Below are 18,788 nucleotides of genomic sequence, written 5' to 3'. Positions count from 1 at the left end.
ATTCATTGGATGCAAAAGCTGCTTTGTTTTTCCACGTCTGCTAGACTCTCATTGGTATATTTTAAAATAATTTAAATGTTCTAGCTATATCTTCTAACCATATGATGAAAACGCTAATTACTAATTTTAGTCAGCATGTTGTGAAAACTTTTGCTAGCTGTGCCATACATTAATGAATGGAAATAAAGTAAGAAAAGAAAATCTATTATTGCACAATTTCTGTTTAGCACTCCACAGAGTTATCTGTGCTACCCTCAGGGATATATGTACTTCACTTTGGGAATCATTGGACTGCAACGAGATAATTCCACTCAGGCCGGTTTCCTGTCACCGAGTCATCATTCATTTACATGTGGAAATTCCTCAATGCTGATCCATCTCCCTCAGAGTCAGGTCTCAGAGTGAACAGGATGTCTGACACTCCTGTTCATCTCCATCAGCCAGGGCTCCCTGATTGGGCCAGATTAAGAGCCCCAATAGGGGAACTCATATTCTATGAGGCCCATCTGACTGTCCTCATTACAAAAATAGTGACTTTCCTGAATGTGGTCAGGATAGTTTTCTGACATAATACTTCCTACTGTTAGCAAGGTGACGTGACATATCGGATTTAGTAACAAGTGACTGGATTGAAGTAACAGCCTAACTGCTGTTAAATAAATGTTCATAGGCAGTCATAATATGGTCAAGTTCAACTCAGTATTTGAACGAAAGAAACAGGAAACGTCTTCCCAAAATTCCAGATGTCGGATGAGACATTATTCACAATAAATCTGTAAATGGATTAATGGAAGGCTTTCAACAGAAAAGGATTCAATGAGAACCAGTTCAATCAGGAGCAATTCAAAAAGTTTTTAAAAAGGCATGAAGCTGAAAGAACAAATATATAAAAATGCAAAAACAGTGCAGATCCTGCTGAATGAGAAAGATACGAAAAACAGCGAAGGGTGATAAAACCAGTAGTAGAAGCTACAAGGAGGGAAGATTAAGAGAAACTTGCAAAGGATATTAAACTCCATGCAACGCTTTTACAATTGCAATAAGAGGGTGAGGGGGCAAGGGCATCAGGAGCAATGTGGGCTTCTCAGGCAATTGATAACAGTGATATTGTCAGTGAAATTAAGGAAATGGCAGACATGCTGAATAAATAGTTTATATCAGTGTTTATTGAAGAGGAAGAGGCCAGCATGCCAGACATCCCAAGGAAACTATGAAATTGAACCAGGGTCAGGGACTAACCAAATTTAACAAGAACATAACATCAGCAAAGAAGATAATAACGGCACAAAGGAATGGCAAATTCCCAGGATGAGATGGCTTCCATTCCCAGGTTTTAAAGGGAGTAGGTTGCAACATTGCAATTGCACTAAATATAAACTTTCGAATGTTTTCTCTATTTGCGAACTGCTTTAAACTGGAAATGTATGCAGATCATATTTAAGAATTTGAAGGCTGGGGGGATATAAAATGATGGACCATTTAGCCTAACCTTTTCTTTTGCAGATGATTAATAAAGGCTATATGGCAGGGTAACTGAACATTTTAAAATTTTTGGCTGATCGGGGACAGTTGAAATAAATTTCTTTAAAGGTGGCATGTGCCTGATGAATATGATGAAATTTTTGTTGCAGTAATGAAAGATGGGGGAGCGTCTACGAATGTTATTAATTTGGTCTTCCTAAAGGCATGTAATAAAATTCCCCATAAGAGGCAGATGGCTAAAGTTAAAGGCATGTTATTGACCTGGCTGAGGAGCATAGGGTGGAGTATACAGATGATAGGCATTTGCCCTAACTAACAGGATGTGGCTAGTTGCTGTCCTGCAAGGAAAATTTTGAACCTGAACTATTCAATCCATTCATTTACAGCCGAGATGGAGGAAGAGAAAGCCACACATTTAAATTTTGTCGATGGCACTCAGGTAGACAGAATAGTAAGAAGTGTAGATGAGTGACTTTGATACATTTAAGTGAATGGGCACAATTGTGGTGAAGAGAATGTCATGTTGGCAAATTAGGCCCTTTACACACAAAAAGAATAAAGCGAGAAACTTTATAAATGGTGCAAAGCTCCAACGAGTGATCCACATGTAACCAATCTTTATAATGTCATTTGCAGGTACAGAAAGTAATCAAAGAGGCAAATGGAATTTTAGTCTTTAAATCTGAGAGACTAAAATTAAAGGTGTTCAGCTATAAGAATCCCTAGTTAAACTTTACAAGGAGTGCTGTGAGCAGATCTGGACAATACACCTTAGGTATAGTATTTTGATCTTCCAGGGTTTGAAGCAATCTTCATGTGAATGACGAGAGATAATGGGAACTGCAGATGCTGGAGAATCCAAGATAACAAAGTGTGGGGCTGGATGAACACAGCAGGCCAAGCAGCATCTTAGGAGCTGTTCACCTGAATGACACCAAGTTATGGAGGTGAAATGTGTATATAATTGTCAAGTAGGACCCACTACGTTCTGAACCAAGTAACAGCATTGAAAAGAAAAAAAAAGTCTTGCATTTATATCATGCTTTACATGACAACCAGACAGATGCATTTCAATCAGTGAAGTTTTTTTGATGTATTGCTGCGATTGAAATGTAACAAATTCAACTGCGGATTTGCACACAGCAAACATCAATCTGATATTGACCAGATAATCACACAATAGGGCATAATTATAGGTAATCCCATGTAAGCTACGCACAAAAGAAATGAGTCTTTGGAGAAAGATGAAGTTCCTACCAGAAACATTCTGTTGAAAATTTTCTCAAAAATTCTTTGAATCAGCTCCTCAACTTTCACAGTGGGGCTGGATTCACAGGTAAATGGATTTTTTTGTCACGGTCATAACAGTGAACCATCTCCTTGCCCTTACTATCACGAAAATTGCAGTAATGAAGTAACATCTCATATGATCTCCTACCTACTAACCTCATCCCACCTCCTTGACCTGTCCGTCTTCCCTGGACTGACCTATCCCCTCCCTACCTCCCCACCTATACTCTCCTCCCCACCTATCTTCTTTTCTCTCCATCTTCGGTCCGACTCCCCCTCTCTCCCTATTTATTCCAGAACCCTCACCCCATCCCCCTCTCTGATGAAGGGTCTAGGCCCGAAATGTCAGCTTTTGTGCTCCTGAGATGCTGCTGGGCCTGCTGTGTTCATCCAGCCTCACATTTTATTATCTTGGATTCTCCAGCATCTGCAGTTCCCATTATCACATCTCATATGTACAGTCTGTTTATCATTTTCAGACTGTACAGCCCTGCATTTAACAAAGTCCACCTGATGGAAAGGAGTTCCCAATACATAGCAATTTCACATCTTGTCCACCTCACTGAAGTCTCTGGAGAAAAGAAAAATGCAACAGATCTGAAATAGACTTATTGTTCAAAGTTGTTTGGTTCCTGTCAGGTAGGTTAGGTTATACCTGCAGTAGAAACAGGACAGACTCAACAGCATTAACAGCCTGGTACATGATGAGGAACCACTAGCAATGCAAGCAATTCTACAGTGAAGTATAAGGATGTCAATGGTGATAGTTCCATCAATTTTTTTTGAGGCAAGAGAAAGAAAAGGCCAGTGCGCTTTAGGGATGTTCATCGAAAAGGACAAAAGCAAAGGAACACCTGAAACTTATCACAAGAATGTAGCCACAATCTGCATACAACACCGGTACTGTTCATATCAACAAAGCATGTAAAGGAGCACTTCAGGGTGAGAGTTAACTTTTTAAATATTCTATCTTATAGTTTTACAATGTTCACATTCGTGCAACAGCTAAATGGACTTGAACAGCTAACATTTACATTATCACTATTTGGCAGCGCTCAATCATTGCTCTTCCCAGTTAAGAATGGAAAAAACAAAATATTTAATCCCAGAACTGCAAAAACATTTCCCACATTGTGTTTGGAAATGGGTAGACTACCTCTGACATCTGTGTCCAAATCTAAAATAAGGCAGCCAGCTCAGCATCTACGGCCATCGGGAACTCCCAGGGGTTGAAAGCGAAATTATTTCAGGTCATTCCAGATTGGATTAATGCTGCATTTGGAAAGGATGTTTTCTTTGTCGTTAACATAGACTATGAAGGACAATCTGCATTCTTAGTTGTCAGCATATTTTACTGTTTGCACTGTGCTGTTGCCCCATACATAATATTGCCAAGAGCTAATGGAATCTATTCACCTCACAATCCTCTCCCCATTTGAACAATTAATAAACAATAGATATTATACTTATATCAATGAAGACTTTAATATATATAGGTACATTTTTACTGATTAAAAATATCAGGCTGAATTTTAACAGCAAAGTGGCAAAGTGTCAGTTCCGGCTAGATTTGTTTGGTCTCCCTGAGCCCGAGTGCAATTTCTTACACTATTTTCTAAAACTCATTAAAGATGCAACTGGCCTGCATGACGCACTGTTATTTAATTTATTACATTCATTAAATCTTCCTTCTCACCACAGGTGGAAATATTCGCCACTGCCGGGATCTCGCAGAATTTCCAGGGCCAGCACCACCTTTAAAGTCCACCTACGGTCAAGAACTGCTAGTCAGGGGTGTCCTTCATTGTGCACATACTGAAGGAGGAGAATCAAAAATAGATGCCTCTCAGTGGCACATAGTGGCACAGCTGATGCAGATGGCTTTGTAAATACAAGTGCACATTTGTAAATCTATTTCTATTTAAGACGCACATGACACAGCATGCCCACCCTTAGCCTTACCCACCTCAGAACCTTGTCTAAGGACTGTTACTCTTTCCTCAATGCCCACTTTAGTATGCCAGCTTCTCCTCGGGTCCAATTTAGAGATCCTCCAAAATCTTCAAAGTTTCCGCTTTGATTCAGCAAACAAAACAAAAACCAAACACAAGCTGCATTTGCTTCTGGGAACACTGGGGCTTGCCTGCCTTTCAAACAGTAACAAAGTTACAATCAACAAGTGATCACTACACCCAGCTCTCATCCACTGTAACCAGTTTGTCACACCTGATGTTGCAGCCACTCTATCATGTTTTAGATGATGTTTGTCTTAATCAATATCCTCGTCTTCCTCCTTAGAAGATTGCTGCCTCTCTCCAGCTCTTCAGAGTCCACCATAATCGTCTTATCCTGATCCACATCACAGCATGCTAGGTTTATGTGGTAAACTCCTTCCGGATCATCATGCAAAAGCCCATGGCCCAAAAAGGCAAAGTATCAGAACCTCATCTATTGTCTGTTCCATGATAGCCCCAGTTGAAGAATGGGCTGCACCGAATCTATACTCAGTCTCAGTCAGAGGGTTATACAATGGAGTCCTCAGGCATGGTCAGGAGAGATAACAATTACCTCCCAGTAAACATCCTTGTAAGGCATCTGGCCCTTGAAATGAAGCACAGACATGAGGGCTCTCAAAGCATCATGGCATCTCCCAGAGTACCTGCTGCCGACTTCTAAGAAATGAGTTACAAAGAAAGGCTGCATAGGCCAGGATATTTTTCACTGGAGCATAGGAGGTTGAGATGCAACCTTATAGAGGTTTATAAAATTATGATGATTATGATGAGATAGAGTTAATAGTAGTTGTTTCGAATTGTCAATGTGACATGGGTACAGTCTATAGCGCCCTGTCCCTGGCGGAGCATAGCTCTGTTGTCAAAGCCTACTGCCCAGGCTAAAGCACAGACCCAGTCATGGAGAAATGACACAGAGTGGTGTGATCTGGCTGGTGTGTAGTGAGAACAGCCTTGAAACATTTGTGGGTCAAGGGTTGACAGATCCCAGACAGGTCTCCAGTGGATCGTCGGCAGTAACCAGTTGCAACAGAGTTTAATACAGCCATCACCCTGATGAGCATTGGAATAGCATGGCCACCTACCCCTTCATGTCACAGGTCCCATTCCAGCAGCTGGCATAGTCTGTGATAGTGTCTTAGGACATCCCCAGACCACAGCAACACTGCACCTCACTTGTCTGACTGAATGGCATCAAAAACAATAGACTCTGAAGAAACCGTCAGCTGAAACCTCTTCACATTGCAGGCTGTTCAGCATCTGCTGGAGGTTGCTGCTGGTGCTGGGCTTTCTAACACATTGTTGTTCCTCAACTGCTCTCTCTGTGACCATAATTCCTACTGTGGCTGGATTCACTGATCATGCTTCCAATGAACCCTGTGCAAGGAATATCAAAAACAGAACTGGTTCTTCGTAAAATAAGCAGTCAGCATTCATGGCATAAATAATAGTTTAACACAATCCTCCATATAGTGGAACATGGAACACTCTGATAAGAAGGGCTATGGAATGCATGTAAATGGACCTTTGACAGAGTGACCATACTCCCATGTATGTAGCACAAATATGCCATTCAAATACAGTTTTGGATACTGTAAATGCTGAAAGTTTACTTGTACTGCCCTGCCACACCCACATTAGTCAAGGGAGTAGCAATGTATATTAGAGCATGTCGGCAAACACTCACAGTTCAAGTTGAGAGGGAAGCGGCTCCATGCCCTAGTGCCACCTATGGAAGTTTTGGGTTATTTTTATGAATTGTGGCCCTCAGGTGCCACCTTTAGGAATATCCCTGGTTACGTCTGCTTCACCAAGATGGCTATCTTCAATCTTCAACGACCAATGACATAACCGAGATTTAGTGATCAGAATTTGTATCGCACACAGTTGGACATTGTATCCTTCCACATACAAGGTGCTATGGCTACAGATGTCTTCAACCTGTACTGTGAAAGTGCTTGATTAATGCAATTGTCCCTTGAGGGACATGACATCACTCACCATCTGTGTGCTCAGGTAGAATTAAAGCACTCGCTTTGTCCACTCTAGCTGTGGTGACAGCCACCTTTCATTTCCAGTGTGCACTTACAAATCATGTGAATATAGAAGGCACCACAGGTCATGTTTCAGGCTCAGCCTGCTAATCAACAGGGCCTCCGAACCTTCACTTTCTTTTCTTACTTGCTTGCTTTGCCAACATCATCAGCACTGAGTTTTCACACGTTCCCACATATCTCTTTCAATTACAATTTTATCCATCAACTTTATCCTCTGAGCCTCAGCCCTGCATCTTAGTCATGCCATTGTGCTTCCCTGTCTCCTCAATAAGGCCAGGGTGATGCTGACCATTGATGGCCAATCCTTCCACAGTAACCAAATTACATTATTGTCTCCTCCTCTTATATGTGTCCCTCGGCATCCCAGCATGATGCCTCCAATCCCCACAACTGAGTTCCCCAACATCCCTACAAGAGCAGTGCCCCCTGATAACCCCTTTCACTGCCATTGAGCTGACCCCCAGAATTGACTGCAAATCCTTCAATGGACAGTCCTGATGGATGAGTGACCAAGCCCCTGACTTATCGCTGTGCAGTTCTCTGACTGACATACCACAACTCCCCAGTCTGGACCTGCAGAGCTGTCTGTGGTACACTCCAATTACTACGGTGATACAGAGGCCCGACTGACAATGTCCAAACCCTGGATCAAAAGTGTATGCTCTCCTTGACTGACTGTGCTGGGCTCCTGACTGAAAGCTGTCTTGCTTGATTTGTCTGACAATTACTCCCATTAGATTTTAAGACATGGCCATTTGGATGAAGCTCATGCAGGGTGTTTATCTCAAAGATTGCTGGCACATTCTGCAGGTGTGAGATTGATGTAGTACAGTAATTTACAGCAACATGTCCAACCCTTTATCTGATCACTGCTGATAACCATGCCAAGGACAGTGGCTTTATGTCTATGCTAGAAGCTAGAAGTTTTGTGTACCTATTGTCTCTAGCTGAGGGGACAAAGATCATAAAGGCAAGGAAAGGCAGAGGTGCTGGGAGTAATCAAGTCCGTGCAAAGTGAATGATTGCTAAGAAAACCATGAGGAGAATTCCAATCTAATCCCCAAAGCGGGTGCCGGTCCCAACCTGTAAATGTTCTGCTGGTGGCATTACAATGCAAGGTACCAGTGCACATGCGAGTGCAAAACTGTAGTGTAATGGGACCATGAGGATGCAGAGAGGCTGGTATGAATCCAATGCCAATGTCTGTGCACTGGAAATACGTGGAACCACTGCCCAAGGAATGTGCCTTGTGGTATTGGTAACTGGTGCCCAAGACAGCAGGTTGAAGGAGCATGTGGTGAGCTGGACCTACCAGGCAACAGCTCAGATTTTAACACTGGGTATTGCTGCCAACATTCTCTATCCAGTGGCTGGGAGAATATAGCAGTTGGCACAATTTAAATTCAATTAATACAATTCATTAATTTAAAAATAATCAGAAATTGAAAGCTAATCTCAAAAATGGTGCCATGACACTTTCATTGAACATCATTTAAGAAAAAAATCTGTTTCACCATTGTCCTTCAAGAAATTATGGAAGGAATTCACTCCTGAGTGGAAGGAAATCTGCCACTCTAACCAGGTCAATATGACTCCAGACCAACCACAATGTAAACTCTTAACTGATCCAACAAATCATTCAGTTCTACTAAAGCACCACAGAAAAGTCAAATAAGAGTAGCACTGGATGTATCACCTGACATCAAACCTAGGCACTGGAAATGACAACAGCACACATGCCCCTTTAAGCCCTATTAAGTCCTCCTTCCTTGAAGGCTGACACCAGAATTGGGAGATCAGTTTCACAAATATGTCAAGATACAGTCCAACGTAGTCATAGTCATCAAGTCTTAACATCGCAGGCAATCATCACCATGCCTTGGGTAAGTCCTGTCCCTCTAACGGTGACGACTGAGTTGGAAGTGAGTTACCCTGGAAGTCTTTGACACAGACCTAATGGCGCCTGGTCAAACATGAGCAGGGAAACAGCCTACTAATTGTCACCTATTGTCTCCCTCACTCAGCAACTGACGAACGAGTACTCCTGGATGTCAGACATCTCTTGGGGAAATTGCTGAAATTTGTGCATGTACTCTGGGAAGGGATTTATGTGCCCGTGACCATGAGTGATTTTTCAGAGCAATTACTGATGGAGTTGGCTGACCCTGAAAGGACATGGATGCCGGATTGCTGGTGCAGGAACCAACAATGAAGGAAAAGCCTCCTACAGCTGCCTTCACCAATCTACCAGTCACAGATGAATCTGTTCCTGCGGTATTGACCAGCAAACAGTCCATTTGAAAACGAAGTCACCTCCACTTTCAGCACACTCTCCACTTTTTTGCATGACATGATCATTGTGCTCAATAGAATCGATACAGAACAATTCTAGCCGCTCAAAACTGGCATCCATGAAGCACTGTAAGCCATCCGCAGCAGCAAAATTATATTCACCCACAAGCTGTAACCACTATGATCATCAAGCTAGGTGATCAAGCTTGCCTCAGTATAGACAGTGCACGAGGACATGCCAGAAACAGTCCAAGGCACACCTGAAATCAAAGTTTCAGCCCGGGCTAAGATTACTTGCATGACAAGCAACAGAAGTATTATGTAATAGGCTGAACTAAGCGATTCTACAAGCAACAGATCAGATTAAAGCTTTGTATTCCTGCCACATTCAGTTGTGAATAGTAGTGGACTGCAAGGAGGGGAGTAGTGTCCACAAATGTCCACATCCTCAGTGACAGGGGAGCCAAGCATATCAGTGCAAGAGACAAGGCTGAAGCAATCACAAAAGCCTTCAATCCTAAGTCTTGGTTGAGTGATCCATCTCGGCTTCCTCCTCAGATCCTCAACATTACGGATGCCAGTCCAGAGCCACTTTGATGACTCCCACACTTTCTTAAGAAATGGCTGACAGCACTGGACATGGCAAAAGCAAGGAGGTTGGCTAACATTGTGCGACTATTTAAGAAAGGTGGCAAGGAAAAATCAGGGAACTGTAACCAGTGAGCCTGACATGGGTGGTGGGCAAATTATTGTAGAGGATCCTGAGAGACAGGATTTACATGTATTTGGAAAGATAAGGACTTACTAGGGATAGTCAACATGGTTTTGTGCGTGGGAAATCATGTCTTACTAACTTAATTAAATTTTTTGAAGAAGCAAAGACAATTGATGAGGACATGATCTATATGGACTTCAGTGAGGTGTTTGACAAAGTGCCTCATGTAGACTGGTTCACAAGGTTAGATCACATGGAATACAGGGAAAACTAGCCATCTGGATATTGAACTGGCTGCAAGGCAGAATACAGAGAGTGGTGGAGGTTGGGGAGTGGGGGTGTTTGCTTCTCAGACTGGTGACCAATGATGCGCCACAAGGATCGGTGCTGGGTCCACTACTTTTTGTCATTTATATAAATGATTTGAACGTAGGAGGTATGGTTAGTAAGTTTGCAGATGACACCAACATTGGAGGTACAGTAGACAGTGAAGAAAGTTACCTCAGAGTGCAACAGGATCTTAATCAGATGGGCCAACGGGCCAAGGAACAACCAATGGAGCTTATTTATATAAATGTGAGGTGCTGCATTTTGGAAAGGCAAATCAGGGCAGGACTTATGCATTTAATGGTAAGGTCCTGGGGAATGTCGCTGAACAAAGAGACCTTGGAGTGCAGGTTCATAGACAATTGAAAGTGGAGTCACAAGTAGATAGGATACTGCATTGAGTATAGACATTAGGAGGTCGTGTTGTGGTTGTAGCGGACAGTGGTTAGGCCACTTTTGGAGTACTGTGTGCTATTCTGGTCTCCCTGCTATAGGAAGGATGTTGTGACACTAGAAGGTGTTCAGAACAGATTTACACCAATGTTGCCAGGGTTGGAGGGTTTGAGCTACACAAAGACGCAGAATAGGCTGGGGCTATGTTCCCTGGATTTTCGGAGGCTGAGATGTAATCGTATAGAGGTTTATAACATCATGAAGGGCATGGATAGTGTTAATAGCCAAGGTCTTTCCCTGGGGTGTGTGAGTGCAAAACCAAAGGGCGTAGGTTTAAGGCGAGAGGGAAAAGATTTTAAAAGGGACCTAAGGGGTACCTTTTTCACACAGAGAGTGGTGCATGTATGGAATGAACTGCCAGAGGAGGTGATGGAGGCTGGTACAATGTAACATTCAAAAGGCATTCGGATGAGTGTATGAATAGGAAGGGTTTTAAGGGACATAGGCCAAATGCTGGCAAATGGGACTCATTAATTTAGCATACCTGGTAAATATGGACGAGTTGGACCGAAAGGTCTGCTTCCATGCTGTATATCTCTATGATTCTATGACCCTAAGCTATCTGCACACTGCAACACTAGTATCTAACTAACAATGTGGAAAATTGCCCAGGTGTGCCATGTCTAGAATCGGAAAGACAAATTCAATTTGATTCATTACCACCCCAGCAGCCGCCACCCAATCTCAAAGAGATGAAGAGCGACGTTAATAGTGCTATCAAAAGGACTTTTGCAGGAATAATTTGCTCACTAATGCTCAGTTTGGGTTCTCCTAGAGTTTCAACACAGTCTTGTTTCAAACTTGGACAAAAGGCTTGAACTCAAGAGGACTCAAGAGGACTTCTTGACTTCAAGATGTATTTGTCAGACTGCAGCATCAGGAGTCCCAGCAAACTTGAGTCAATGGGGAAAAAAACATCTTTTCACTGACTGGAATCATACCTACGAGACCAATCATCACAGCACCACGATGTTGCTGTAGTTCTTCCTCAGGGTAATGTGCTGTTTTCAATTGCTTTGTCAGTGGCCTTCCCTCCGTTATAAGATCAGTGTGGGCGAAATGGCCAATGATTGCACAAGGCTCAGCAATTCCTGAGACACTGAAGCGGTCTGTCCCAGAAAAGGTAGAAAGACCAGGTCAACATTCACGTTTCGACTGAGGAAATGGTAAGAATTATTCATACCACACAAGTGCCAGGCAAAAACAAAAAAAAATTCCGAGCAAGAGAGAACAGTCACCCCTTGATTTCCAATTTGCATCACTAAAGTCAACCAGTATCAACATCCAGGGGGGCTTATCTTTGAGAGAGGATTGAACTGGGCAAGCTCTATAAATACTGTGGCTCCAAGAGCGGGTCAAAGACTGGGAATTCTGAGGCAAATAACTCATTTCCTGTCTCCCCAATGAATGCAGCCCCTTTCTTAATTAATATAGATTAATATATGTTTTAAGTCACCATTTTCAACCCTCACCATCCACTGTGACTGCTGGATCATTCCTGCCTCATCAGGAATTGTGCTAAACTATTGCTCCTAGAAATTCATTAACTCCTTTCGAACTGTTCGATGGATCGACCACTTACGACAGCAACTTCTTCCATGTGTCAACAACTCACTGAATGTGTATAAATAAAAACTGTCAGCTATCCTGGTACATAGCATATACGCATAAACCCGCACCATGCCTTCACGATGTAACCAAGGGTAAACTATTTGAATCAAAGTTGAGGATCTCATTAGTTTTGACACAAATTAAATCTTCCTGTAACTCTCGCTTTTGCTTCAACACAAAGACCCATTGGGATCCAACAGTGTTTAAGATAGGGATCATTATCAGGATCTCCTTTGAATATTCTCTGGATCCTTTATTATTTACCACATGAAGGACCAAAACTGAAAACAGTATCTACAAGACTAACTATAGTCCTTACGAACGACAATATTAGTTTGTTTTAGTTTTATGCAGAAATGTCCTAGTTATACAATTGACTACTTTATTTTCCTTCAGTAACCTTTTTGACACACCTCATCTTCAGGATCTCTCGACATGCCTTGTTTCGCATTCTGATATCATACCGTGAATGTGGCAGTGAATCTCTACAGTTTTGTTGTCTACCTATCATTTAGAATAAATATCAGTTTCCATCTTTCCTTAGTGGACTCTTTCCCTGTCCAGGAGCCAATTCCTCCAGTTGGGAAAATCTCAGCTCTTTTGTTTTTACACCACCAAATTAAAAATCACTGTAGAGCAAATTACAAACACTGCCACCAGGGAATTTGACGTGATTTTGTTCGAACGAAATGATTTAAGCCCCAATAATACAATAGATAATTGTCATTCTTCATGAGTAAATTGGAAACACATGGTTGATGGCCAATAGACAAAAAAGATACCATGCATGATCTGCCAATGAGGTAAACAAACGTGTTCCAAGAGCACAGGTAATAGGAACTGCAGATGCTGGAGAATCCAAGATAACAAAGTGTGGGGCTGAATGAACACAGCAGGCCAAGCAGCATCTTAGGAGCACAAAAGCTGACGTTTTGGGCCTGGGCCCTTCATCAGAAAATGGGGATGGGGAGAGGATTCTGAAATAAATAGGGAGAGAGGGGGAGGCGGACTGAAGATCGATAGAGGCGAAGATAGGTGGAGAGGAGAGTATGGGTGGGGAGGTAGGGAGGGGATAGGTCAGTCCAGGGATGACGGACAGGTCAAGGGGGCGGGATGGGTTGGTAGGTAGGAAATGGAGGCGCAGCTTGAGGTGGGCAGAGAGGTTAGGTGAGAGGAAGAACAAGTTACGGAGGCGGGGACGAGCTGGCCTGGTTTTGGGATGCATTGGGGGTAGGGGAGATTTTGGATGGAAAGAGGAGAAGATAGGTGGAGAGGTGAGTATAGGTGGGGAGGTAGGAAAGGGTAGGAGGGACAGTGGATGTGATTAATCTACCTGCAAAGCCCACTAAGAACAACAAAGACGATCAAAGGTGAGGGAGAAGTAAGGACAATGGGGGAGGGTTAAATCCAGATGGAATTGGAAGAGGAAATAAAGCACACCTACCCACCACGGTGCCCATCTCTCTGTAAAGGCAACCAAAGTATTGGTGGACACTTAGTGCAGCCTCTCCAAGGGAACCTGGGCACATACGCAGCCTCAGAAGGCAGGCAGACAGTTGGCAGCTATGGCCCCCTCCACAGGCCACTGACTGGATCTGCCTGGCTAGGCCCAGGAACGGACTGACGAAGAAATCCTCCGAGCTACCCACACCCCTCCGCACAGGACGCCCAAAGACCAGGAGCATGGGGTTGATGGGGAAAGGTTTGAAAATGGACCTAAGGAGACCTTTTCATGCAGAGTGTGGTGCGTGCATCGAATGAGCTGCTAGAGGAAGTGGTAGAGGCTGGTACAATAACAACATTTGAAAGGCATCCGGCTGGGTTCATGAATAGGAAGGATTTAACGGGATATGGGCCAAATCCTAACATTGGGACTAGATTAATTTAGGATATCTGGTCGGCATAGACGAGTTAGACTGAAGGATCTGTTTCCATACTGTACAGCTCGATGACTCAATAACCCTGCAGGGCACCACTATTAACCAGTCTCCACACATGACTACCTCCATTAGAGGTAGAACAAAGCCAGATTACTACTCAATGTATGACCTGTCCACCTAGTCCACAGGATTCTTCTTTAGAAAGTAACCTATCATCTGGTATTTTGTCAAAAACTCTCAAATTCCAAGTGATGTTTATATTTCCCTCCAGGAGGCCATCAAGCAAATTGGTTGAGATTGCAGCTTAGTATACAAAGATCATTCGGGGGTGGGAAGAGTTGCCTTGTTTACTTCCTTTTGCTTCATACGCCTGACTTACCCCAAGTCCCAAAGACCACCAAAACAACCGTTCTACCTAAATGGCTTTAGAAGCTTAGTTGTAAAATCACATCAGTGTTTTGTGCCAAGCCACTTCAAAACAATACGCAGCTATTTTATCAGGTAGGTTAAGGAAAGCAATAACATTTTTAAACTTTGAGAGAGAAAAAAAAGGCTCAGGAAGGAAATTGCTACAGTTCTGATATTATTTGTTCAGCTTTTGCAAAATGTTTATGCAGAAACCTCATGGGTCTACCTTGAACAGACTGCGGAGCTTATGAGGACAAAAGCCATGCCACTGTTCTCAGGCAGATCATGCGTGGAAGCACTGTGAGAGAAGCATGCTGAATAAATGAGTGTCCTGCACAGAAAGTAAACAATGTCACATGGCTAGACATGAAGCAACATTTGGAACCAGCAAACTGCCTTGATGCCAGATGAATTCAATCTATTAAAGGGGAAATGGGTGAAATGAAAACAGCATGAAGACCGACGACAAAATGGACAATTGCTGGAATTACTTTATCAGCCTTGTATCCTACTTGGTCAGATTGATACATCAGTTTACAAAATGTGCTATTTCACAGTGACGTTTTTTTGTAAAAATAGGACTATTGAAAGAATAGCAAGAACACAAACAAACTATGCTTGTCTGTCGGGTTTGTTTTTGTGGCCTTCCTTAATCCCAATACAATGCAAATGAAGGAAGTAATCTGAAAAGCATTCAAATCATTTGGATTGAAACTGGAATGTAGTGACTATTTGCTACAAGCAAATTCTGAAAAGGCAAAAGCTTCTTCAGCTCATTGCACTTGAGTGCTGACTTGACCCAAGATCTGATACTTAATTTGCAAGAAACGGTTTGTTTTCTTGAATGAGAAAGTGCATCAAGGGTTTATCCAAACGCTATGAGATTGGGCAGATCTGGAAACATTTTCAGTGTGCTGTTAAAACATCAGGTTATCTGGTATATAATTTTTTTGAAGGGATGCTGAAGTTCTAATCTGACCTTTGACACCAAAACCTGCCTGCAATAATTAATCAGGACTCCTCTAAATCCCAGCATTAAGACTGAATGTGGATTTGTTTGAAGGGGCTCAGTTTTCCTTCACATTGCCCAGTTGTTAACTACAGCAGCTTTTCCAAAAAAAATTCATCTGTTCTTTTTAAGGAAAGACTATTCTGGTACAAAGAAAGGGGTTCATTAGTGGTCCTTTATTCTCATTCTTCTCTGTACTGAGTCCTTCTAATATTTTACCTTGACATTTTTCCAAACCGGCCTGGTTTGAGAATAAAATAGTATCAGAGATAATGGGAACTGCAGATGCTGGAGATTCCAAGATAATAAAATGTGAGGCTGGATGAACACAGCAGGCAAAGCAGCATCTCAGGAGCACAAAAGCTGACGTTTCGGGCCTAGACCCTTCATCAGAGAGGGGGATGGGGGGAGGGAGCTGGAATAAATAAGGAGAGAGGGGGAGGCGGACCGAAGATGGAGAGTAAAGAAGATAGGTGGAGAGAGTGTAGGTGGGGAGGTAGGGAGGGGATAGGTCAGTCCAGGGAAGACGGACAGGTCAAGGAGGTGGGATGAGGTTAGTAGGTAGCGGGGGGTGCGGCTTGGGGTGGGAGGAAGGGATGGGTGAGAGGAAGAACCGGTTAGGGAGGCAGAGACAGGTTGGACTGGTTTTGGGATGCAGTGGGTGGGGGGGAAGAGCTGGGCTGGTTGTGTGGTGCAGTGGGGGGAGGGGACGAACTGGGCTGGTTGAGGGATGCAGTAGGGGAAGGGGAGATTTTGAAACTGGTGAAGTCCACATTGATACCATATGGCTGTAGGGTTCCCAGGCGGAATATGAGTTGCTGTTCCTGCAACCTTCGGGTGGCATCATTGTGGCAGTGCAGGAGGCCCATGATGGACATGTCATCAAGAGAATGGGAGGGGGAGTGGAAATGGTTTGCGACTGGGAGGTGCAGTTGTTTGTTGCGAACTGAGCGGAGGTGTTCTGCAAAGCGGTCCCCAAGCCTCCGCTTGGTTTCCCCAATGTAGAGGAAGCCGCACCGGGTACAGTGGATGCAGTATACCACATTGGTAGATGTGCAGGTGAACCTCTGCTTGATGTGGAATGTCATCTTGGGGCCTGGGATGGGGGTGAGGGAGGAGGTGTGGGGACAAGTGTAGCATTTCCTGCGGTTGCAGGGGAAGGTGCCGGGTGTGGTGGGGTTGGAGGGCAGTGTGGAGCGAACAAGGGAGTCACGGAGAGAGTGGTCTCTCCGGAAAGCAGACAGGGGAGGGGATGGAAAAATGTCTTGGGTAGTGGGGTCGGATTGTAAATGGCGGAAGTGTCGGAGGATAATGCGTTGTATCCGGAGGTTGGTAGGATGGTGTGTGAGAACGAGGGGGATCCTCTTGGGGCGGTTGTGGCGGGGGCGGGGTGTGAGGGATGTGTCACGGGAAATGCGGGAGACGCGGTCAAGGGCGTTCTCGATCACCGTGGGGGGAAAGTTGCGGTCCTTAAAGAACTTGGACATCTGGGATGTGCGGGAGTGGAATGTCTTGTCGTGGGAGCAGATGCGGCGGAGGCGGAGGAATTGGGAATAGGGGATGGAATTTTTGCAGGAGGGTGGGTGGGAGGAGGTGTATTCTAGGTAGCTGTGGGAGTCGGTGGGCTTGAAGTGGACATCAGTTACAAGCTGGTTGCCTGAGACTGGTTCCCAGTCGCAAACCATTTCCACTCCCCCTCCCATTCTCTTGATGACATGTCCATCATGGGCCTCCTGCACTGCCACAATGATGCCACCCGAAGGTTGCAGGAACAGCAACTCATATTCCGCCTGGGAACCCTACAGCCATATGGTATCAATGTGGACTTCACCAGTTTCAAAATCTCCCCTTCCCCTACTGCATCCCTCAACCAGCCCAGTTCGTCCCCTCCCCCCACTGCACCACACAACCAGCCCAGCTCTTCCCCCCCACCCACTGCATCCCAAAACCAGTCCAACCTGTCTCTGCCTCCCTAACCGGTTCTTCCTCTCACCCATCCCTTCCTCCCACCCCAAGCCGCACCCCCAGCTACCTACTAACCTCATCCCACCTCCTTGACCTGTCCGTCTTCCCTGGACTGACCTATCCCCTCCCTACCTCCCCACCTACACTCTCTCCACCTATCTTCTTTACTCTCCATCTTCGGTCCGCCTCCCCCTCTCTCCCTATTTATTCCAGTTCCCTCCCCCCATCCCCCTCTCTGATGAAGGGTCTAGGCCCGAAACGTCAGCTTTTGTGCTCCTGAGATGCTGCTTTGCCTGCTGTGTTCATCCAGCCTCACATTTTATTATCTTGGTTTGAGAATATATGCTTTCAGCCAACATTGAAGTTGAACCATGTGGTTGTGTAGTACTCCAAGTGGTTCAACACTGTTTCTCTGACTTATAAGTATTTTATCTGGTATAGTGAGCTGATGGAAGCTTGAGGCCAGTGGTCCTTTAGATATGATTGAGCTAGGTCTTAAAGCAAATGAATTTCATTCACTCATGTTTTTCCTTCACTTGGCATGACGAACAAGACAGTTGGTGGCTAAAGTGTTAGCACTGCTGTCTCACGGCACCAGGGACCTGGGTTCGATTCCACCTTCAGGCGATTGTCTGGTATGGAGTTTGCACGTTCTCCCTGTGTCTGTGTGGGTTTCCTCTGGATGCTCTGGTTTCCTCCCGCAGTCCAAAGAGGTGCAGGCTAGGTGGATTAGCCATGCTAAATTGCCCATAGTGCTCAGGGATAAGCGGGAAGGGTTCTGTGTGGGATGCTTTGAGGGACGGTGTGGACTTGTTTGGCCGAGGGGCCTGTTTCCACAATGTAGGGATTCTATGATCCACCTGTCCCTTCCCAATTCTCTAAATTCTTACAGGCTGCCTGTTAAAGGCAATTGAACTCGTGAATTTCATAAAACTTCATCATTCCAAGTTTAACTGTTTGAACAAAAACAAAGTTGCTGGATAAGCTCAGCAGGTCTGACATTATCTGTGAAGGAGAAAACAGAGCTAATGTTTCAGGTCCGGTGACCCTTCCTCAGAACACATTGGCTAAATTGTTTGAAATTTGAATTCATTTCTCTGATACCTACCCTTTGACTACCTAGGGTTTACATTTCATTCTTCCCTTACTCTGACACATCATAAAATTGTTACAGTACAGAAGAAGGCCATTCAATCCATCACAGTACCAGACCAAATAAAACCCGAAAGAACCACAGATGCAGTAAATCAGGAACAAAAACAGAAGTTGCTGGAAAAGCTCAGCAGG

The sequence above is a fragment of the Stegostoma tigrinum genome, chromosome 17 (assembly GCF_030684315.1).
Source record: "Stegostoma tigrinum isolate sSteTig4 chromosome 17, sSteTig4.hap1, whole genome shotgun sequence".
NCBI lineage: Eukaryota > Metazoa > Chordata > Chondrichthyes > Orectolobiformes > Stegostomatidae > Stegostoma > Stegostoma tigrinum.
Note: the sequence above shows the minus strand (reverse complement) of the source record.